Here is a 25,206-nt window from a genome sequence, read left to right as displayed (position 1 = left end):
CCTCTCGCTTCTGGGCTGGATTGCGATTGCCAAAATGGTTGTGGTCTCCAAACTGCTTTATATCTTTCAGAATATCCGAGTGTGGACGGGAGTCAGCTACTTCACCCAGTTGAAGGCCCAGTTAGTCAAGCTGGCATGGTACCCGCAGACTCCACGGGTCAGTTGGGATACCCTAGTCCTCCCCTGGGGCAGAGGAAGTGTTGGTGCACCAGACATGGAATTATACTTCCTTGCAGCACAACTATACTTTGTGTCCTATTGTATGCCAGATGCCCCATATTACCCTCATGTAGGCATAAAGAGAGACTCAGTCCGACCATTTACACTGCAAGGGACTCTAGTGTCAAGGAGGGTGTTGGATAGATGTAAATTTGGCCCAGTGACGTGCACAGTACATGCATAGAACAGGACCCTGAAGCGACTGCGGGTCGATATCCCCTTTGACCCGGGTCTTTATCTATGGAATATTGAGTGCCTACCACCAACATGCAATGAAGCCATTGCCCGGGAGTGGCGAGGGGTGAGAATTGAACGTATGGATGATACCATGGCGGAACATTTGTAACCCAGGAGCAGTTCTCGGCAAATATGGGGGTAGGGTTCCAATGCAGACTTCAGTACTTCAGAATCCGAGCCGCGTTTAGGAAGTGGTCCCCATTGTTCCCTGAAATACCACCTGCACTCCTGTTGAAATTCCTATTGGGCTCCCCTGCTATGAGACATGTGGTCTCCGCATTGTATGGGCTCATCCAAAGCGATTCCCCCCGGGATACACTGAAGTGTAGACGACGATGGGAGGAGGATGCCGGTGCCCCTTTTACTGAGAAACAATGGGATATGCTATGTGAAAACATGCACAGTGGTGCATTTAACAGACGCTTACAATTGATTCAATTCAAAACCCTACACAGGGCATACCTAGCCCTAGCACGCCTCCATCTGTTTAATCGTGACAGGGCGGGTAGCTGCTCGAGATGTATCGCTGAAACAACTAACTTCATTCACATGGTATGGGGATGCCCTAAGTTACGGGACTTCTGGGCCGGGGTGGTGGATGTAGTCTCCAGCATGCTGGGGTGCGACGTGCCCTGCAAATTAATGTGTTGTATGTTTGGTTGGCTCCCTGCAATCCAAAACAGAACTGAAAGTTGCTTACAACATGCATGATAGTTGCTAGAAGATGCATTTTGATAAGATGTACTGGCTCATCCCCTCTGGGTGTACAGGCATGGCTTAAGAAATTGGTTTGGCTTAGTGACACTGATAAAGAATACGGCTTACTGTGTGGCCAACAGAACAGGCCTAAAAACATTTGGGGTCCCCTGGTGTCCTACCTACTATCTAAGTTGGATTCTGGGGGCCGGGCATGCACTCTAGATAATGTCACTGTATCTACCCTACACTGCAGTATATTTCATCATGCTAAAGTGTGAGCAGGGAAGATAACCTGCTGCACAAGCCACATTTGATTGGGGGAACTCAGCCGCTTGCATACTGACACCCTGCATAAAATGTGTTTCTATTGCTGTATCCCGCTATGAAAGTGTTTTTTGTTTGGTGAATGTCTTGACATGAATCAGTCAATAAAGAAAGTTAAAAAAATATATATTGCATATGCTTTAAGCTGCTGCATTCCAGAGTTATTGATGCATTATTTAGTTAGAATAAATTGGCCCAATATCACATTTAATTTGATGAAAGAATGTATACATTTCACCAAGTCAATGTTTACCGCAAGTATGTAAGAAGTTTGCTTTATTGTTATAGATTTATAAAGAATATTGTGATGAATCTGATGATGCCATCACTCCTTTCCCGGGGATAGCTTCTCCCCATGTGGCCAGGGGATGCTACCTGATCCTGACCCTGGGGGCGGCTATATGACGGAGGACCACATGGGGGACGTGACCCTCAGGGGATGAGACAACATCATTAGATGAAGTCACATATCCTCCATTCCCTTTTAGGGATGTGCCCTCCACTCCTTACGCCCTAATGGCATATTGCAACACCCTTACTCAACCATTTGCCAGGTCTACTTCAGGTTAACCCCAATGTTACCCAAGGAACAGTATGTTAACAACTGAAATGAGGAAGAGGCAGGGAGCACTGATGAGTACTCCCATTAGGGCCCAACACCAGCTTCCTCAATATCATACATTGAACAACATGACAACAACTGAGACGGGTAAGAGGAAAATGGCAATGAAGATGACTAAGACCGGTAAACCAACACAGCGGTCTAGTCTTTGGAAGTTAGTCAATCATGCAAGGAAGTTTAAATCTGCAACAGTTGACACCAAGGGGAGAGAGGTGCAGAGGCTGTGTTGTACCGTGGCCTGTGCTGACACCTGTCGGAACGCTGAGGGAAAGCATGCCGTGGGAAGCAGCATGAAGGCAAACATTATTGGCATAAAGAGGAATGAGAGTGCATAAAACCTTCCGGCGGAGACTGTGAGGCAGCGGGAACCAGTAGAGTAGGGCACGGCAAAGACATAGCGGCAAACAAGATGCAAGCCAAGCCAGTAGTGTGAAAGGAATAGAAGCAGAGAAACGCGAGAGACACTAGAAGCATACAGTAAGCCCAGGGAAGATTTGCGGGTTACCGGGTTGTTTGAAGGTGTGTGCAGTTTGATGAAAGGAACGCGGAAAATGAAAAGGGAAGCCTGTGAAGAGGTTAACATATTTGTGAACCATGCCACAAACCGGTCGCTGAATCCATATTCTAAAATAAGCTACAAAGTAAATGTGAAAGGTCTTAAGAAAGGGGTAGAGACCCAGCGTATGAAAGAAGAAGAAAATATTGAAACAGACTTTGCTAAACGAGGGTTGACAAGTCAACATTAGGAAAATATCATTTTGTGCATAAAAGAGAACGTTACTGCTTGCAAGTCCTGGCAAGAGAGTATACCAAGCAAAGCCAAGTGTTTTCAAAGAAATTGTAAAACAAGTGTTTGGAAAACTGCAATAAAGTCTTGGCCCGCAAGTATACCAGGGAAAGCCAAGTGTGTGTACGAAAGTGAAAGAGACAGCATCTAAGACCTGGCAGGGGGTATACCAGGTGAAACCAAGTGTTTGTAAAGAAACTGCATACCAAGTGTTAGAAATACTGAATAGAAGTCCTGGCAGGAGAGTATACCAGGCAAAGCCAAGTGTATGTAAGAAAGTGAAAGAGAATGCATCTAAGACCTGGCAGAAAAGCATACCAGGCAAAGTCAAGTGTTTAAAAAACTACAGTATCTCAAGAAAGTTGCATGCCCGTGAGTTTGTGAATGTTTGTAAAGGTACAAAAGAGCCTGGCAGGAGAGTATACCAGGTGATCTGCAAGTCTGGAACCCACACCAACATTTTTACACAGTGAAAAGAGAATTTCAAGGAAAACACATGCCCTAAGGATTTTGAACTGTCTTGAATGTAAATGGAAACCTGGGGAAGTGAACCCACCCAGAGAAGAGAGTTATCCTTTTGGGGTTACAAGGAGCTTGGATTATCCTTTGTTGGAACATTTCGTTTTGTTGAAAGGAATCTGGGGAAGGGAGCCATTCCCTGGAGCTGTGAATTCACATGGAATGTTTTGATTTGATCCACCCTTTTGTGTTAGATTTACCCATTGTTCGCCGATACCAATGCAGCTTCCGCTGGTTTCTCCTTTATTTCCATTCCAAGCACACCCAGAATTTCAAATTGCTGGTTATTTTTTTGTTCACCACTCTTGTGCTAGGTCCACTATTGCTCCTTCCTACAATATCTGTTTTCCACCCTTATATTGGGACTAGGCCACCTGCACATTCTCAGGTTAACCGGATAGGCTCCTCTTCTTGGAACTATGCTAATCTCACCTATCCTCTTTGCACTGCCAACTCCACTGTCATTAATCTGGGTCTCTGGAATGGCAGATCTTCATGCAATAAATCATCTTCAGTACTTGACTTATTTTTAAGGAAAAATCTACACTTTCTTTGTATTACTGAGACCTGGATTCCTTCCTTCAACACTACTGTCCCGGTTTCCATCTCTCCCTCTCTTACTTCCTTTTGTCATACCCCCCACATCACTGCTCGTTGCGGCGTTACTGGTATCCTTTTGTATTCCTCATTTGTACTTGTTCCTTCCATCCTTATGTTGCTGTCTTTTTCTTCACTTGAATTTTCATACACTGTCTTCTCTAAGCCCTATCCAATTTTGTTTTTACTTATCTACTGCCCACCTTGTGCCATTGGTGCATTTTGTGAGGACATCGACACTCTCCTTTCCTCACTTCTTCCTTCTATTGCCCCATTTATACTTTTAGGAGACCTTAGTCTCCATCTTTCTTCTACTCTACTATCCCTTTGCTAGCAATACTGGAATACTATTTTATCACTCCTGTTCTTACTCCTCTGTCTCATTTATCTGGTTCCTGTTTACCTCTCCCCTTTCTACCTCTTCGGTCTCTTCACTTCTGGTCTACTTTTACGATCACCATCTCATTTCTGTGTGAATCTTCCCTATGTCCCCCATTATTGTTGTTGCTTCTCCTGCTTCTTCGTTTGTTTTTGTTTTTTGTAATGGTTTGAATTTGAATATAGAATGCGTCTGGAATGCAAAAACAGATTTTTGTTTTGTGTTTATGTCTCGTGAGCAGATTTCATAATTGCTTAGGCACATTGGTGAGGATATTCCGAAGCTGTCCATAATTAGCTTGACAGACGTCCCTTCCAAATCTCCACCGGGTTTGATGCTCATATATTCCCAGGATACATGGGGCCCGATTCATGGAACGTTTTCCTATGGGATTGCGTCATTATAAAACACTTCCATGAATCAGGCCCATAGTGTTTTTTTGAACAATATACAGGGCTGGAGGAGATTGGATATTTCACAACATCTGAAAGAGCAATCAGTATCTGGCATATGGTTGGTCTCTGTAGGTTCCCTTTGTTGTCCTTGATGAAAGTGCCTTGTGTTGAGGGTTGGTCCATTCTTCTTGCCCGTATGAATCATATGAGTCTTCGCTAGCTCCATGTGTCCATGTGCATAATCATAGTTATCAGATGTGCTGTGTCCTTGGGAGGTATAGTTGTTATCATAGGAGTCATAACTTTGTTCATCGTAAGCATTGCCATATACATCATATTCATATTCCCCATAGGCCTCTGCTGCTAGTGCGGCTGGTGGGGGAGCAGGTCGGTAGGCTGCTGTAAGTGGAACACTAGTTTGCGACGGTAGCCCACGCCCACGAGATACAGCACTCCTTGCAAGTGGAACTCCCCTGGGTGTTGCAGCTCCTCTTGGTACATTTGCTGATAAGGGTGGTACTCCTCCTCTGCCCCTGATAATAGCGGAAGCTGGTGCGCCTCTTGCTCCCAATGGTTGTTTTCCACGTGAAGCTGGTGCTTCTGCTTTTTCTGAACCACCATTTAAATATGTTAGTTCCTGGAGCTGTGCATGTCGTATTTCATCATTGTAATCAGGAATAAGAAACTTTTAAATTTCTTCCAATGCATGCCCCATTCTAGCATAGGCCTCTGCTGGTGGAGCAAACACTTCAATTAAAACATGAAGGTCATCATTCAGATGGAAGTATTTTGCTTCACCACTTTTCCTTTGCTTTATCTCTCATTGAGCCTTTCCCCAGTGTAGACATTTTTGTAACTGTGTTTTCCTGTAAACGCTTCAAAGAATTACCTCTTGAACCCAAAAGTTTGTCAACAAAGTTGAATTTAGGAAATTGCTTTACTGGAATTTACAGTTTCTGTCCCAACTTCATGTTTTTGTTAACAACTACATCGATGTAAATATCCTCATTTTCTTCTCCTTTTTGGAGGCTTTCAATTTCTTGGCTGTCCAACCTGAGGGCGTGCATGAAAGAGGGGTCCAAGGTGTCTTTCTCCGCCATGGGCTCGGGCAGGTAATGATCATCCATTCGCTTCGAGCAAAGATAACAGCACATGGGCAATAGAGAAGCAGCCCTACCGTCTGAGAAGGCCGGCCTCCCGGGGTGCAACACCAGGCTCCCTGTGCCCGCACTCCCAAGCTGCTGGTAGTGCCCGTCTCATGGTAGCCATTATCCGGACTCTGCTGTTCTGGCGCGCACAAATCTGGCCGCAGCTCTAACTCACTGCACAGGCTGACGATAACTCCTGCTTCTTCTTCTTCTTATCTTCGACACGACTTGCGCAATTTTAATACACCTCTCTTTATTTCCTCTTTTGTAGTGCTGTTCTTCCCTCTTATTCATCTTTTGCCACTTTGACTACTGATGATTATGTGTCTACTCTTTCCTCTTCTCTTTCCTCCTCACTTGACAGTCTTTTTCTGGCATCTGATTTTCAGCCCTCTTTTAAACATCTGCAACCTTGGATTTCCTCTCACCTTTGCGCCATACATCGTGCTCTCCGTCGCCTTGAGCGGTGCCAGCTCAAGTCTAAGACTGAGTGGAGTTATAATTCATACTCCTCATATCATGCGCTTTACGATGAGTCCCTTCTTTCTGCTAAAAGTTCTTACTTGTCGGATCTGCTGTCTACTCAATCAACTCATCGTAGGTGTCTTTTCCAAAATCGCTCTCGTCGTCCCTCTCCTCCTACGTCTGATCACTCTATCAATTCAACGCTCTCAGCTACTGATTTTGCACTATTCCTTTCTTCAAAGGTGGCCTCTCTCTGCTCAGTCATTGAGCTTCTGCTCCCGGGCCACTTTCGAGGTGTCCTACCTCAGTCCATAAAGAAACTATTTCCTGTTTCACTTTGATTTCCAATGAGGAGACCTCTCTTCTGTTGGCCTGAGCTCACCCTATTTCGTCCCCTTCTGATCCTATACCCTCAGTACTTATTCCTAAAATCTATCCCTCTCTTGTGTCTTAACTTACTTCTTTCTTTAATATCTGTCTTCAATCCTCTACCTTTCCGTCCTCATTTAAACATGCCACAGCAATTCCCATCTTGAAGAAACCTTCTGCAGTTCCCTCTTATTTCCGCACTATTTCTTTATTACCTTATCTTTCTAAAATACTTGAGCGTATTGTTTACTCTCAAGTTTTTACTTCCGTTTCTGACAATGCTATTCTTCCCTGTGTTCAGTCTGGATTCCACCCTTTTCACCCTACTGAAACTGCCCTTCTCTTTGTTCTAGATTCTCTTTTATTTGCTTGCTACTCTAAAGACTCATCTCTTCTTGTTCTTCCCGACTTATCTGCTGCTTTGGACACTGTTGACCACTCTCTTCTGCTAGCTTCACTTTCTTCCTTTGGCTTCACTTGGTTCTTCTTGGTTTAAATCATACCTATCCCAAAGGACGTTTTCAGTTTCTAGGTTGGGGGCTTCCTCTGATAAGCTCTGACTTATTCACTGCGTTCCTCAAGGCTCAGTCCTTGGCCCTTTCCTTTTCTCTCTCTATAACACCACTTAAACTGAGGTACTTCTCCTCCCTGCTAACACTATTCTGTCTCCTCTTTCTCCTTCCTTTGTTTCATTTCCTCCTTCCCAGTTATCTATTTCTCTTACAGCACGTAACCGAGGACTTTATTTTGACTCCGAACTGTCCTTTAAGCATCACATTTCTCTTTCTGCAAGTGCTTGTCATTTTCAATTATATAATATCTGCAAAAATTGTCTATTTCTATCCTTCGATGCCACAAAACTCTTGTTTTCTTCTTTAGTTTTCTTTCACCTTTTTTTATTGTTCCTCTGCTTTCTTTGATCTCCCTCTTACCGGTCTCGCACCCCTTATGCCTGTATTCGCTTACTTTTTCTTCTAGCCCCTCACGACTCTATTTCTTCTGCACTTTCTACCCCTAGCTGGCTTTCCTTCCAGGCCTGTCTCAAATTTAAATTCCTATGTTTAGTTTTTAAATCCCTCTATGGCCTTGTGCCAGATTTTCTCTCTTCTCTGGTTTCATTCTACACACCTACTCGCACACTTCGTTCTTGCTCTCAATTTTGCCTTGTCACTCTCCGTCCCCCATGTGCCCAATCCCATTTCCGTTCTTATTCTTTGTTGGCCCCCTTGTATTGGAATGCTCTTCCCCTTTCCATTCGCTCTATCACAGTGCTTCCTCTGTTCTTTGACTCTCTCAAGTCCTACTTAATTCACTCTGGTTAATATGGCAGTTCCTTTTAATTTTAATTTATTATTTCTTACTCTCATTTATTGTATCGCTTGATTCTATGTATAGCACTTTGGTGTAAAGTGCTTTATAAAATTCAAATAAAATACAACATATAATACAAATCTGAACATTTGTGCACTTTGAGTACCAGAGACAATATCCTTCACAATTTAGAGTTCGTTTTAGAGAGTGAGGGCCAGAATAGGATTTCAGACACAGGGCATATATTTTGCTTTGGCCATCTTGACAAAGGAGAGACCCATTAGTTTTGGTTGAGGTACGGAAATACCTTCTAGATTAGGGATAGTGAGGCCTTTTCCAACCCCTTTATTATTTAATAAAGGTTTATGACCACAATCATAAGGTCTCTGCCCGTGTCTCATTCCTTGCGCCTCACAATATGTAGAATGAAAACACAAATGTCATTAAAATCACCACACGCTTTTTGATACCCGGCAGAATGCACTATGCTACATCTACCTATCTATCAGTCTGTCTTTCTGTCACCAAATAAAGTATGGAAAACACTGAAGTAACAACAAAAGTTCAATTCTAACTCTGTTTATAAATCTAAAAATCTTTTCTCATGACCTTACTCTTTGTACTTTATTTAAATATCGTCAACTTTTCACCTATAAAAGGAGTAGGAACTTGAAAAGATACTTAGTTAACATTTGTCTAAAACCTTTTTACCACCCATAAATTGTAGAAAACACGTGTTTGGAAAACTATGCTACATTCAACAGATCTAACATTCTATATTATGGTAACCGTTGTTCTTGCTGTATTCACTACCTTTGGAAAGTTGAGAATGAAAGTGACTGGGCATCAATCTCCAAAATCAGACTGAGAAATCTTAAATCTTCATTAGCACTCATTTTAAAGCTTCCGGTCATGACATCATTTAAATGAGGTTTCAAATTTTGCAACGGTTACCACCACCTATCAGGGATGGAAAAATGAATAAATGACTTTAGAAAATAAAATACGTTTGGATGGATATATTAGAGTTATCTATTTTCCATGGTATGAATGAGGAATGTAACTTACAAAACCACTGTAAATTAGATGATACCTGTAACACACATGCTTGGATTTTGTTTTCTATTGTTTTATGCATTTTCTTTAGTATGTTATTTGGTGTAATTTTCTATGTATCAACTTCTATGGCTATGTGGTTAAATGCTTTGGCAACTGACCACAGAATATTTAGTTCACGTCTTCTGACAAACATTTGACATGAATTCTTTTCTTCACTGTGGTGCATTTTTAAATCTTTTCTGAAATGTAAAGGTCAATTTGTTTTGTTCTATTTGGTTTTTTTCTCTTTTTTGAATTCACCACAATTACCGGGCCATTCCAACCTTTCTAGGCCCGGTAATTTCCATTCGCGTGACCCCGACCCGGTAGATCCCCTTTGCCATTTGAGCCCCCATAGAGCTCAATGGGAATGGGGAGGATGTTAACAACAGTCCTGTTAATGACAGGACCGTTGTTAGCATCCTGTTCTGCTAGCGGGTGCCACTCTGCACGTCTGGTCTGACCAGGTGTACAGGGCGGCCCCACGAGCAGAACTCGTAATTGATTGATTGATTTATTTATTTATAGAGCGCTTTACACCAAGGCGCTGTACAATGGAACAATAAAATACAGAGTAATAACAACAAATAACAATGTGAGCAAAGTGGCAACTTGAATCATTCAACAACAAAACAGTGCAAAGAGCAATTGACTGAGAGGGGGGAGAAGTGGAGTGCGAACAGGAGAGTAAAGGGAGGGGCGGGGAAGGATTGAGTGAGAGTAGAAGGAATAGAGAGAGAGTGTAAAATAGAAAAGGGAAGGTGGAAAGGGAGGGGAGGGATTAGAAGAGGGAAAAGACGGGGGAGTAGAGAGGGCAGGGGGGGCTTCAAGGTGGGGAATGGAGGAGGAAGGATTTAAGGGAAGTGCGAAATGAGATGAGGGTAGTGGAAGAGCGGATTGAGAGAGGGAGAGAGTTCCAATGCAGAGGAGCAAGAAGTTGGAAAGAGCGGAACTGGGAGGAAGCGCAAGGGGAAGGAGGTACAGAGAGCAGGAAGTGGTCAGCAGAACGAAGGGGGCGAGAGGGGGAGTAGAAGGAGAGAAGGGGGAGAGATAAGGAGGGGCAAGACCATGAAGGGATTTGAAAACAAGGCAGAGAAAGTGGAATTTTAGTTGTAGGTGGAAAGGTAGCCAGCCTAGTCGAGAGAGCGAAGAGGAAATGGAGTCACAGGAGGTAAGGAGACAGAGGGTGCGAATGGCAGAGTGGTATATAGATTTAAGAGGGGCAAGCTGAGATGAGGGAAGACCGAAAATTATAGCAAGAGAGTTAGCGGGGAAGAAAAGGACTTCAGTTTTATCCGTGTTAAGTGAGAGAAAGCGGGAGGACATCCAGTTCTTGATGGCTGTGAGACAAGAGGAGAGTTTAAGGTGGAGGTCAGGTGTGAAGGAGGAGAAAGAGAGAAAGAGTTGGGTGTCATCCGCATAGAAATGATGGGAGATGCCAAAGGAGGAGATGACAGGGGCAATGAGGGAGGTATAGAGAGAGAAGAGGAAAGGGCCAAGTACAGAGCCTTGAGGAACACTCTAAATCAGAGGGAAGGAAGGAGAGGTCTGGCCTCCCCATGAAACATCAAAGGAACGAGAGGAAAGGTAAGAGGAGAGCCATTTTAGAACAGGGCCTTTGAACCCGAAGGAGGAGAGAGTGTGGAGCAGGAGAGGATGATCAACAGTGTCAAAAGCGGCAGAGAGATCAAGGAGAATAAGTATGGAGGATTGCTTCGCATGGCGAGCAGAGAGGAGCGAGTTGAGAATCGAGGTGAGAGCAGTTTCAGTGGAGTGTTTGGGACGGAAGCCAGATTGGAAAGGAGGAAGGAGAGAGGAAGACGAGACAAAGGAAGAGAGCTGAGAGTAGGCGAGGCGTTCAAGGAGTTTAGAAAGGAAAGGCAGAAGAGAGATAGGTCTGTAGCTGGCAGTGTGCAGTGGATCCGCAGAGGGTTTCTTAAGAATAGGAATGATCGTTGCATGTTTGAAAGCAGAGGGAAAGATAGATGAGGAGAGGCAGGAGTTGAAGAAAGTGGTAAGGTAAGGGATAAGAAGAGGGTACATTTTTGGGATGAGAACGGAGGGGAGAGGGCCAGAGGGGGCGGCTGTGGGGTGGGCTTTGGATAGAAGGGAGGATACTTCGGAAGGGGAAACAGATGAGAAAACAGACATGATGGAAGAAGGAGGAGAGGGGGGAGGAGAAGAGAGGGAGTCAGAGAGGGAGTTAATTTTTTGTCTGAGTGTGATGATTTTGGTGGAAAAGTAGTTGGAGAAGTCAGAGGGAGAAAGTGTGGAATTAGATGAGGGGTCAGGAGAGGGAGGAGAGAGGAGACGGGAAAGAGTTTGAAAAATCCGACCAGGTTGTGAGTCTTGAGACTGTAGAAGGTTAGAGTAGTAGGTGGATTTGGCCGTAGCAAGGCAAGAGTAGATTGGAGCTGAGGGATTATTAATAGTGGAAGAAGAGCCAGGAGAAAGGGAGAACGAGAGTAATGCGTGGTCAGAGAGATGGACAGGGAGAGAGGAGACAGGGGAGGAGGGATAGGAGCAGTTGAAGATGAGGTCAAGAGTGGAACCAGAGGAGTGAGTAGGGGAGGAAGGAAGGGGAGAGGAGGTAGGAGTCAAGGATAGAGAGGAGGGGAGAAGATTGGGGAGGAGAAGGAAGATGGATGTTAAAGTCGCCAAGCACAGTTAGAGGGGAGGGGAGTGGGAGGGAGAAATAAGTGAGAGGAAGTGATCTAGGTCTTCGAAGAAGGAGGAGAGAGGGCCAGGGAGACGATAGATGAACAGGAAGGAAATAGGGTGGGGAGAGGAGAATGATTTGTAGAGGAATTCAAGGGAAGGGAAGGAGGGAAGAGATGGGGATGAGCAGGAGGAGGTGTATTTGGGGTTATACAGGAGAACGACACCTCCACCGCGGCCAGAGGGGCGTGGAGTATGGAGGAAAGAGGAGGAAGAAGTCGTTAGGGAAGCTGGGACAGAGGTATTATGAGGGGGAATCCAGGTTTCAGTTAGGCAGAGGAAATGAAGGTTAAGACGAAAGAATAGATCGAGTGTCGCAGCGGTTTTATTACAGATGGATCTGGCGTTCCAGAGAGCAGTATTGATGAGGGCAGCATGGTTGGAAGTGGGAGGATAGAGAAGGTGAGGGCGGTGATAAAGGGAAGGAGGGTGGCTAGGAGAGGAGAAGGGAGAGGAGCAGAGGGCAAGGGGGAAGGGGGAGAAGCGGAAGGAAGAAATTACGGATCGCATAGGGTCAGGGGGAGTAGGTAATGGGTAAACAAGTTGGGGAGTCCAAGTGAAGATGGCTCAAAGGTGGACTCAAGTCAGTGGTGTGAGACAGCCGGGAAGGGCTAAAAGAGTCAGAAGGTGCAAGTTCGCTTGACTGAGATTGGAGGAGACCAGGTGTTTGAGGCAGGAAGATGGGGAGGAAGTTCTGAATTGTAGCAGGAGGTCACGGGTCTAGTGCTGAAAGTTTACCGGCAGGACCCAATTTGGTCAAAAGGAGTATGCACTCAAGGGCGTGGTTGTAGAAGAACTGCTGTCTGAGGCGAGAAGGAAAGTAGCAGTTTAGGGCCGCTGTACCAGAGTATGAGCCAACAGGTTATAAGGTGGAAAAAGGGCCGATGCAGAGAGATGTCCAGCCAGCGCCCAGAGATATATAGGAGTAGGTATGCAAAGTGATGGTTGGGGGAGACCAGCAGACTGCGGTGGATGGTATGAGAGCAGAATGAAGGAGGTTACCACAACGCAGGGCCGCAGTTCATTCCACCACTCAGGAGTACCTGTAGCTGGATCCAGGTGCGGCTGGAGTTTCGCCAGAGCTCAGTGCAGTGGAGAAGGGACCGTTGAGGAGGCTCCTCGGAATCACAGTGGGGTTGGAAGGTGGAGGACCCAGGAGGAGATGCAGGGGGAGGTCCCAGGGGATCCGAAGACTGATCCACGGAGTACTTCAGAGCTGCGGAAGGGATGCACAGTGCTGCAACAACACGCCGGTAGCACTACCGGCGCCATTGTTGCATTACCGCCAGGATCGTAATGAGGCCCATTAATTTATGTAGGTTCTGAGATAGATAATGCGATGCAAAAATGTAATGCCATGTTCGAATTTATTGAAATAAATACTTTTCCAATTTGACTCAGTAGAAATGTAGAAAACGGTGCACACAAGGATATGTTGCAATGTAACAAAGAAAAACCCATCTTTCTGTTTGATCACATAACCAACTGTTTAATGGAGGTCGCCTTGCAAGGGACTATTTGTACATTTCTATTTTTGGATACTATTTCGGCAGGTGACCTTGTGTTGTGGTGTGGTGATTTAATTCTTAAGACTTATATCATATTGTTTTTGCATATTTGGGAGCAATTTTTAATTATTAAATGTTATTATGATTGTGATTTTAACAGGCTTTGATGTTCTTCTGAAGATTGATCTCAATCAAAAAGCGTAGAGCTGTTTGCATCTAATTACTTTTTCTGCCCATATGAAATTGGTTTACTTTGAAATACATGCAACACATTTTCATGAAGATAAAAATGGATGTCATTTGAATTATTTCTTAAGTTATTTAAGCATAGAAATTCTGAAATACTATGATTTGTGGGCACTCCGAGGTAGGAAGTGTTTCTCAATCCTTTCTTTCTGTCTACTTTTTCTTGTGTTTGCGTGTGATATTTGGGTGTTACACCTTTAAGAAAATGTCTAACTTTGTTTAAAGAACTTTGGAACTTCTATGATGAATTATAAAATCCCTCAATACAATACATGAAATCTACAAATCTAAATGAAGCACAGGATATCTAAATGAAGCACAGGATACTAATGTATGGTATACAAATCAGTTTCAAATCATGGACCCTAATTACGAGGTTGGTAGCGCCATGACTTGGACAATTACCGGTACCGTGTCCGCCCTGGTTCGATGGGGACTTACTGGTCTAGTCCGACCTTTGTGGGACTGGTAAATCCCCATTGAAAATGTCAATCCCCATTCCCATTTGAGCCCCCATAGGTCTCAATGGGAATGGGGAGGGTGCTAATAACGGTACCGTAAATTACGGTACCGTTATTAGCTCTGAAGTCCCTTTGCGGGTCCCGTCCATAACGACTGGTAGAAGCAGGCGTTAAGGACGGGGCCGCAAAGGGACCTCGTAGTAGGGCGCAAAGGGATTACCGGCACCGATGTCCTTAATGGTGCCCGGTATCCCTTTGCACTCTACTCGGAATGAGGCCCATGGTGTTTGTAGGATGCCAGGTATATTTTGCAGTGAAAAACAGGAAAGAATTCATATATTACTTGGAATTACCTGCAATCCCCCTCAGTATTCAGCATAGAGCAAGTCATCACAGATTAGAAGTATGAGGCTCCATGAATCTGTACAGTCATCTCATTCTTTCATGATTATCAATATTGCAAAATATCCTGGTTATGTACTGGCTTGAGCGTTCTTCATAAGGGATGGCTATAGCAAGGGAGCAATGTGTCCCTCGGGAAGTTTGGGCTAATATTGTTCAGTGTACTTTGGACAATGCAGACTTGAAGACAGGTCATTCATTGACAACGAGCCAGTGGAATCAATAAAGAGTGGATGATTTTTGAGACTAAATTGTGCAAAAGAGAAGTCTGGCTCCTGTTTTCTGCACTAGCTGTAGAAAACAGAGCAGTCATGCCAGCAGGTAGAGTTAGAAGGACTTTCTGTAGTCTGTGCGAGTTGACATGGTAGCTCCCATCACTGGAGCATTAAGGTCCAGTGGTAAGAAAGGAAGAATCTGTTTCAGGCCCTTAGAATGATGCCAACAGGTTCACACAACATACATATTTGGGTGCAAAGGACAGGACAACATTGATTATAACCCACATTGCACACACAGGCTACTAGGGTGCAGCCAATGCTAGAAGGCCAGCGATTTCTGATCTGAAGAGTCAGCCAATCCCATAATATTAATTCTCTGCCTTGTGTTCCACCTAATGTTTCAACCACCATTCCACGTCATGCAACATAAAAGGCGGTAAATACTCCCACCCAGACCTTGGGCTAAGGGGAGCAGCATCTGGGGAACATTGTCATATGAAAATGGGCGGCAAAGGGCAGAATACACATATTAAAAAGTCGTTTAACAACTGCAAAGTTCCCGAGTAAAATGGATGCAGTTTGATCAAGAAAAATCAGTCCAGTGGCATTACATATATTGGCTAGGACAGCAACCAAGACAGAGTCTGGTTTCATACATGGTGTCCTGTCAATATTTGCAACAATCCGTGAACCAAAATGAACAGTACTGTGGCTGAGAAAGCTGTGGCGAGAGCAATGTGTAGTCTGAAGTCAAATGAACGTGCTTACTGCCGGTCCGTTAACAGCATACTAACTGCCATTTTTGTGGTGGTTGCACTAAAGGGAGGAGGAAAAATAGAAATAGGTACAAACATTGTCTGGGTTTGTTTACCATGCTGTGCTAGGACACCTGTGTGTGCAGCAGGAGTGATCAAGGTTTACGGTGTGCACGGGCCCCAAGCGAAACGTAATTTCTGTGATTTGCTGAATTATAAATACACAGTACAAGTGTTAACCTGGCAACAAATAATTTTACACATTTTAATTATATGATACTAATATCTAATTATCTGATAATTTGAGTGAATTCTCCAATGGAGAATCACTGCACATTGTGCACAGTTGTGGAAGGGCAAATACTACAGATGTGTGGCTTCCCTAAAAGGCCACTTCATTGTTTGAATGGGTAAGGTAAACAAATGATGCTTGCCATAACCTGAGCTGGCTTTTCAATTGGTTTTGGATTTTTCAGAATGGAAAGCTAAACAATAGCATGACTGCAGTCACAGGCCCAAAGGCTCTGCATAACTGCACTCTGGACTCCGCAACTGTATGTATGTGTCCTTATTTCTGGGGATACAATCCTTAAATACTGCCTCATGATGTGAACCATGGACCTTTTCTCAAGGTCAAATAAGTTGATACAAACACAAATTAAAAGTGTGCCGGTCATGGTTCACATTATGCGTTGGAGCACAAACCCTCGATTAGTTTGAGTTTTTGCTTTTGTTAAAAAGCAATGACTTTGTGCTAATTACATGTATGCTGGCAATGGTAACAACAACTGCTTTTATTACAGGTTGGAGTTTCTCAAGTGATCTCTGGCTTTGGGACACTTTGAAAGTACTACGTGGGGTAAATATTACCAAAGAAAATGAGGAAATCAAATCACAACATGAATGTTGATCAATTGGAGTACTCTTTTCAGAAATCCATAAATCATGCCAGCTTTGCGAGTCTGGTTAGAGAGACCTTTAGCTCTCTGCCAGAGCTTGCGAAGGCATCCTGTAGTCAATCAGCTGCTCCGTCTTGTAGAATGAGTGCATCTTGGTGAAAAACCTCTTTTGTAGTAGTAGCTATTTTGGGAAAGCAGGTGAAAATGTTTCAGTTGGGGAGAGAGAGAGAGAGAGAGGTTGAATGTTGCTTTTAAGAGCGTCCTTTGCTTCAATGCTACAGTGGTACTTTGTTTTAAACTTGAGTGCTGCATTGCAATTTGCATTGCTGTTATTTCTGCCGCCTGGTGCATTGATAATTTACTTTTGTATTGTTAGATATTGCCTTTTATTTGCCCATTCATAACGCTGCTAGTGTAGTAATAGAATAAAGGGGTGCTCGGCTAGTCAGGCAGATGGAAACGTGGGTGGAAACTGCCGCTGTCTGCCTGCGCTCCACCAGCCTGTGTTCCTTCCTATCCCCTCTCCTGTCCCTCACCCTACTCCTACTCCTCCTCCAGAACTTTCACATAAGACTAAATAACCTTTTGTCCATTATATATGACTCCGCTATGGTTTAATTGCCTTTTAGATGTGTCGTAATGCTCAACTGACACATTGCCAAACCCCCAGAGGTAAAGTTACAGAGGTATGTTTGAATAGCACCAGTTGTGGAGTCAAAAGTATCACATGGCAGCTGCTCATCTGAAGCTATCAAGGCTCTTCTCAGCCACAAGCATGAATTAAGTAAATTGCTCCCGGATCCTGCCAATTTCGAACCGTGGCTTGATTCAATGTTGCGTTTGCCTTGTGTCTGAAATTATTAACATACCATAATCAGCATATTGAAGGAATCAGTGCGTTATGTTATAGAAGAAGATAAACAGTGTGCATTTTAACATTGGGATGTGTGAAATATAACGTAATGAAACGTTATAATGAATGAATCCCTGTTTTGTAAGATAGTGTAATTCAAAGGTGCACAACACATGAACCATTGGCCAGCTGCAGCACTTCCTGGAATGATTTATGGCCATCTAAGTTACTGGCGATTCACAGGGATTTTTAGTTTGATCTATAATCATTTGCAATAAAGCAGGATGGGAATTAGAACAGGTTGCCAAGGGGGCGTGGCTTACCGCCATATGTGATGGCCGCCTGATTCTTGTGCTCCCGCTCCGGCGGCTGTTTCGTTCATCTTTTCACACACCGATAAGTGCAAATTTGAATAAATCGGGCTGCTTTTCATTTGTCCAGTGTCCCTGGTGGTCGTGGTACCGTCTCATCGAAATGAGACTTGGGGCCTCATTATGAGGCAGGTGCTCCGTAATGAAGGGTGGCGGTACGGGACTGGCACCCTTCATTTCGGGATGCCCTATTACGATGTTCCCTTTGCAGGACCCGGTAAGGACGCCTGGTAAAACCAGGCATCCTTAACGGGTCCCGCGAGGGGACCAGGGAGCTAATGACGGGCCCGTTATTAACAGGCCCGTTATAAGCTCCCTCCCCATTCCCATTTGAGCCCTATGGGGGCTCAAATGGGAATGGGGATGGGTTTTTCCAATGAGGACTTACCGGGTTCTCCAAGGTTGGAAAAGCCCGGTAAGTCCTCATTGGAGGAACCCTGTACTGGAACCCGGTATGGAGGCAGCCATGCCCTTATTAAGGGCATGGCTGCCTCCATACTCGTAATGAGGCCCTTGGTGTCTTAATGCTTGCAGCATCGTTGGTTTGCAGGACCTGAAGCAGCAAGGTCCCCTGACTGCACTAGCCGATGTCTCCTGTCAGGTGTCCAGATGCAGCGTGTCGGGAGATACGCTCTTAATGCTGAGAACATGTTTTCCTCACAACATGGGCCCTCCACATAAACAATGCATAGACATGTTTATTTTCAATGGAAAAGGGTACTTTTAAGCATCTTACAAGCTTCACAATAATTTTTTCATTAGTTAAGCTAACTTGTGGAGGATCACTAGCTTGAAACTAATGTTCTATTCATATTAAGAACACTTTTGTGGAGGAATAATACAATTACTCTAACCCAAAATCTTAAGGCCATTTGAACTGCAGCACTCTGTTTGTTCATTTACAACTGGAAAAGATACTTTAACCACCATTTCAGTGTTTCATTGTTTAATCACACTGGACAATTCTCATCGGCTACACGCTAATGTTCTATTAACATTAAGAGCAGTATTGTAGGGGAGCTAAAAATATCCAACTAGAAATTATAATTTCTACTGAAGCCGCAGCATTTTGAAGGTCATTTGGGGATGCTATATACCTTAAGCATTGTTTGAGATTATATACCGGTCTTCTGTTACCTGAAACCTCATTTTTTCATCTGTTTGTGAACTGTTTATTTACAAAATAAATCTCTATGGTCCTTCGGTCTACCACACTCACTCACTACCTGCATACTATGTGCACTATTATCCCACTGTTAATTGGATACATCTGGTCTGTAGCACAATCCAACACATTATCGCATCTAAAAAAGTTCAAATCAAAAATGTTCCTTCGTCTCCTTTCGGTACTATCAAAAGGCAGAAAAGTGAATCACCTACGCCTACGGAAGATTGTCTAGACCCTGCCATGCAAACTATCCTCACAGAAATCAGGGCTCTGAAACCATTTAAAACCATTTATGGTAGCCACCAATGTAAAACTGCAACAGCTTGATGATAAATGGTATGCCTTCAAGTCAAGAATAAGAGAGGTTGAGAGGCGGGTAAGCGATGCTGTAGATGTTACTAGTAGAGTGCAAGTATTGGAAAACGCAGTCAAATCTCTACAAAACAATCTGAGAATCTTGAGAATCGAAACAAAAGAAATAACCTATGGATTGTGGCCTTCCGGAGGACATTGAGGCAGATAATCCTATTATGTTTTTAAATACCTTGCTCCCTAAACTCCTCGACCTATTAAAAATGGCATCCATGTGCTTAGGTCACCAAAAACACATCAGAACTATAATGTGATATATATGAATCAAGCTGAACGTAAGGATTATATCATTGCAAAGAGTAGTCCAATACTTTATTAAATAGAATCGCTTTTCTACATAACTAGGATTGAGTCCTCTCAACATTGAGCGTTGACTGGGATATTTGTTCTGTGGCTTTAAACCTTCAGCATAAGAAAACAAAAGCATATAACTGAAACATTATATAAGAAAATAAAAGATTGTCATCACCAATTAAAAAGATGAGAAATTAAGATTCAGATATATTTCTCTCATTTAATTAAAAGGAATCATAGTGACACTTTGAAGAAACTGTCAACATACAAAAGAATATAGATAATCAAATAATTTCAAATAAGGAAGTACATTAGTGCTTACATGATTAATGTATATTTGATTTAATTATACAAAATATGTATTTGTTCTCAGGAACTTCATTGAGTCTACATAACAAGACTGTTTATGCAAAACCATGAAGTATTAAGAGGAATCTAGTATTTCTAAGTAAGATACATTTAGGATTAATATGTGTATGTGAATCTACAAACCAAGCAATATTATCTTTAAAATAATGGGATAGTTAGATTAATTTATTTTTTGGATAGACCTTGAAGAAGCACTTAATGCGGAGAGATCACATTCTGTATAGTGTGAAATGTTGGGCTGTGAAAAATATGAAAAGTACTGAATCTGTGGCACAGTGGACTTTTAAAAAAGCATTGCACTTTATGGATGGTTATTTAGGACTGGATGGGTAACCATACCCTCAAAACGAATTGTCATTTTTTGCAACTCAGGAGTTAGAACTGGACTCAATATAATTCAATAACATTAAGATGTATTTGCTTGTTTTGTGTGAATGTATAATAATTGTCACACAAATTAATTTATTACTTTTGAGATGGTATGATTGTGATAATTAATGATTAACTTTATTTGAGCGTCATATTTTCTGTACTACGTACTCATATTAGCACAGTGCAATGGATTGCAACTGTTTCAGTTTTACATTATCAGAGTAATCATTCAAAACATGTGAAAGTGAACTTAGCATTCGGATTTCTTTGTTAAACAATTCTAAAAATAAACAGCAGTATTAATGAGGCTTTGGAAAATTGAGACTAATAAGATCAGTAGTTAACTGGAAAATCCATGTTACCCTAAAAGATGTGCTAGACAAGCAGCAAAAAGATCCTTCAACAACAACAGGGGAGCTTTCATCAAAATAAAACTGAGAAATAAGTCCAAGAATCAAACAGTATGTGTTTAATACTTTTACCAGCTTGTCTAAAGTAGAGGGAATAATATAGTGGATTCAGAAACAAATCTTTGGCAAACCACGTTGTATTACAGTAGCCTATGTTTCCATTTCAGAAGAGCACATTTAGCCACAATATAATTAGAACCACCATCAGGAAACAGGATAATAGCATTCCCAAACTGACAGACATGGCACAATCCTTTTGACAAGTATGCTGTTTGGAAATGTAGTAAGAATACCACAGGGGCAGCTGCTGGCCTCAGAAATAATTGAGATTACATGATTTCACTAACTGTCATAGCAGGAAGTAATTTACATTACCACATGCCCTGTGGACTGAGTTATTTTAGCAAAACTGTGAGCAAAGTGAAAAGCTGAATCATCGAACAGAGGATTGGTTTAAAAAATAAAATTGTGATGCCCCATTTGTAAAACACTTAATTACTCAGGGACATGGCAATGAAGATTTCCATTGGACCATTAGCAAAAAAATAAAAAGTTATTAACTACAACACAGATTATTAAAACAGTAATACAAAATCATATTCCAAGCTATTGAATGGCATAATAATAAATGGGTCCTTTCTAAATGTTGTATCACACCAAGTATGCTACCAATATGTTAGCAAGACAATGTTGACTGTGACTACATAGCTCATTTTTTATCACAATATTGTATAACAAATTGTTAAATAGAAGACTCGCAGAAAATCTGAATTATTGTTTCACTTAATGAAGGCACTACAGACTTCATATTGTTTGAGATTTACAAAGAAGAGCAATTGAAGATGTAATTGGCATCCTATCCCTTATAGCAAATCAATAACATTTGCCAGAAATGGTTCCCTGAAGAATGTTCAACAATTAAAATTTACAAGACCAGAAACATGCAGGGTATGGTTCACATGTGTACGTTTCATATGTGAATATTATCCAAGAATTACATTGTGTGTTGTCAGATCTTAGATTCTTTATCTAAACGGGAAGTTCTACAATATGTTGGCACAGATTGTGATATTACAACATGCAATTTCATCAATTTGGATTGAGAGGTTTTTTTTTGTACATCTTCTGTACATTTTCGTATCAATGAAGCATGTTTTTAAAAACATGTTTGCAATTATGAGATAAATGATTTTAGTTACTCATATGTTTTTATGTGAAGGGGTGAACACCATAATAAAGTATATTTTGATAGAATTCATACAATTTTACCCTACGCTCTCTTCTCAACAAACATATATTGAATTTGCCAGAAGTTGTAGTTCACAGCCTACCTTCCAATTTATTTTTAACATTTGATTTTATTTACTTGTAATGCACTGGGAACCCACAGGCATCAGGGCGCACAAAAACTTGTGTGTGCGAAAATGTAAGACAGGACTCAGCGAGAAATGTCATGATCAAATGACAAGAATGTTATTACAGAGGAGAGGTACTAGATGAAAAGTTGAGTTTTCATTGTTGAGAGAAAGGTCTTCGCATTTGTGTCCAAACGTAGGGTACTAGGCAGTAAATTCCACACTTGTGCTGCCAGTTTGGGAAAAGCTCTTCCTAGGCCCTTTGCTCTCATGAACCTGTGAGTATTTATCTGTCCAATATTGGCAGAGCAAAGAGGACGTATGGGTTCATATAGGGTGATACAATCCTTCAAGTATGCCGGCGCCTTGCCATAGAGGCATTTATGCACTAGAGAGGCTGTCTTGAATTGAATCCAGGCAGAGATGGGAAGTCAATGTAGGGATTGCCTGCTAGACGATATGTATTCACGGCTGGGATTTAATCCAACCTGTGGATGGAGGGGCACAATGCCCTAGATCAGATAGAGTATGAATCAGATGATCATGATCAAGCAAATCGAAGGCTGCAGACAAGTCGAGGAAGACCAGTAGCCCTGTTTCGCCTGGTCCACCATCTCAAGCATGTTTGTCTGTAGGTCGAGTAAGGCAGTCTCCGTGCTATGATCAGCTCTGAAACTGGTTTGTTTACTGTGAAAGATAGATGATGACTGTAGATGGGCCTGAAGTTGGTTGGTGGCTACTTTATCTAGTATTTTCACCAGAAAATGTGAGTTCGTAATTGGCCTTAGATGTTTTGCGTCTTTGGGATTCAGACCAGCCTAATTCACCAAAGGGGTGATGGTAACATCTTTAATGGCTTCAGCAACTGAGCTATAGTCAAAAGAGGAATTGACCAGTCTGGTAAGAAACAGAATAAAGAGATTTTTCGCAGGGATGATATTCTCTCGGCAGGAGGTGGGGTGCATTGCAGTCAAGATTCTATCCATCTCAGCGATCACAAAATATGTTTAAATGAGAATTTAGGTTGACCTTCTTTATATTCTAGTATCAGTGGTGGCAAAGTTTGGATGCCAGGGCTAGTTCCCAGTTCATTTTCAATTTTATTGTGGGCAATCCTCAGTCCTGATGTGTGGATCAGATGGGATGGACTAAGGCTTTGGGACTTTCAAGAAGTTTCAGGATCTCAAAGAGCTTTTTAGAGTCATTTTTGGCCCCTCATATTTCTTTATTGAAGAAGTTATTTTTGGCGGGGATAATTTTGGTTTTACAATGCAGCTCCCGTGCCTTTGATTTAGCCATATTCTGGACTGTGGGGTGTTTTAAACAGGTTTGTTCCACACTCCTATTCTGTTTTTTTTTTTTAAAGGGCGAGGTATGTCGCGTACCAATTTTTATGATTGGTATTTTCCCTCACCAATTTCTTCTTAATGGGGGCAATTTTGTCCCTCATTTTAATGAGGGCATTATTAAATGTCTCCACTAAAAGATCAGGGGAATCTGAGCCTTCGGTGGTAGACATAATGTCATGAAGACAGCTCTGTAGATGGGCGGGTTTGATGTTTTTAAAGTTGAGATTATATACCACCTTAATAGGATTTGGAGTTTTTTTAGGAATGTCCTCCAAGAAAATTGAGAAATTAATTACGCAATGGTCAGAACATATGCATGGGGAGGAGTCCTTTATTTTCACATTCAGGTTTCTAGAAATGACCCAGTCTAAAGTGTTACCTGATTTGGCTGTAGGTGCACTGTGCTCAACCTTAAAGTTGATTTCCAGGAGAGACTCTTCCAGCGTGGCTGCTTCTTTGCTTCTTCGGGTCATGGTGCCACTGAAGTCTCCTACTACTAGGGTAGAGCAGTTTGGATCATCTGTGGTTTTAAGGAGCTGAGTCAGATCCTCATCAAAGTTAGCCATTTCCCCTGGAGGTCGATAAACCACAATGAGGTTGAGACAGCTACAAGGAGTTGTAGTGAGTTTTAAATGTAATGTTTCACAATTGTCACAGAACTCGGTCTCTCAAAAAACTTGAAATGATTTTGGATAGTGGCTGCCACTCCTCCTCCATGGCGCAGGTCACAGTTTTTACAGATGATATTGGTATCCATCTGGGATCGTCATGTCAATCATCGGTCCACTTGTTTCTGTTTGCCATGTTTCTGTAAGGCATAGAATATCTAGGTCATGAAGGGAGAGGTAATCAGAGATGTTTATTTAAGGATCTCGTATTACGTAGGGCAGTTTTTAGGTCCAGACTATCAATCAGATTGTGTGGCCAGCCTGAGATTGTAGAATTAACAGGCAGTCCCCTCGTTTCATTGGGACTGATGTTGATTTGAGGGCCTTTATAGACTATGTAATCCATGAAAAGCAGGAGAATAGTCATCCTGGAATCCCACATATGCGAGGTAGGATTCATTGCAATGCTGCCTTGTATGACTGTGGTCAGGTAGCTCTTGTTTTCCCTGGGGAAGAAATAAAAGGAGTCAAAACAGGGTGAAGAGATTTGATGCAGAAAAGGCTTGTGACCTTTGTCAAAAAGTATACTCTGAGCTCTTCTGTTCTAGCCATTAGGAAGAAAGCAATCCACAGGAGTATATGAGGGATTTTTTAAATTGCAGTCTTGTGATCTGGAACAAACAGTACATCCAGATCTCATGTGTTATTTTATTTCAAGTTAAGAGGTTTTTACACTGTGTCAGTCACCACCACAGTAACCTAACAGTGCTGAGGCTTTTCCGGAAAGTGGTGTTTAATGCCCTGGACAGGGGTATCAAGACCTCTGTCTCCAAATGAATAGAAAAGGGCAGTAGAAAATGGGAAAAGGTAATGTGGAGGAAACATTAAACTTCCATAAAAGATTTATGTAGGCAAGAAAAACAATGAGAGTTAGGGATGGAGTTTGTGATAGTTTGCATGCCTGCAGAGTCAGAGTAGAACTCGATCAAAGTATAGCAAAGATCAAAAAAACGGAACTGTGTAATGCTCCAGCAAAAATGCTCCTGCAAATAAGAATGTACTGCTATGGGCAGTTTCCAGTAATTAGACGGAAAGGAGTCCAAGTGGTTGCTTGATGTGTGTGATATCTGGTTAAATGTGCCCTGGAACAGCGTTGCTTTGTCTGTTCGGTGTTTCCTGATAGACCCCAGAGAGGTACATCTGGAATCGACCAGTCGAATGTCAGAAGGGACAGAAGCCAGAGTGGACTGCAAGGAAGACAAAAACGATGGGCATGAGGTAGACGGGAAGATGAATTATACAAATATGG

The 25,206-nt window shown here is 42.4% G+C and overlaps 1 protein-coding gene and 1 pseudogene across 3 annotated transcripts in view; both read right to left on the bottom strand.

Annotated features, from left to right (window-relative positions):
• Positions 1-25,206, bottom strand: part of RASGRF2 (Ras protein specific guanine nucleotide releasing factor 2) — a 2,380,666-nt gene that overhangs the window by 2,140,036 nt on the left and 215,424 nt on the right. The gene's annotated exons all lie outside the window — the stretch shown is intronic.
• On the bottom strand, positions 4,818-5,905 carry LOC138510962 (KH domain-containing, RNA-binding, signal transduction-associated protein 3 pseudogene; annotated as a pseudogene).

This window comes from Ambystoma mexicanum, chromosome 6p (assembly GCF_040938575.1).
Source record: "Ambystoma mexicanum isolate Mex_15411 chromosome 6p, UKY_AmexF1_1, whole genome shotgun sequence".
In the NCBI taxonomy this organism is placed as follows: Eukaryota; Metazoa; Chordata; class Amphibia; order Caudata; family Ambystomatidae; genus Ambystoma; species Ambystoma mexicanum.
This window is presented reverse-complemented; position numbering and strand designations above follow the sequence as displayed.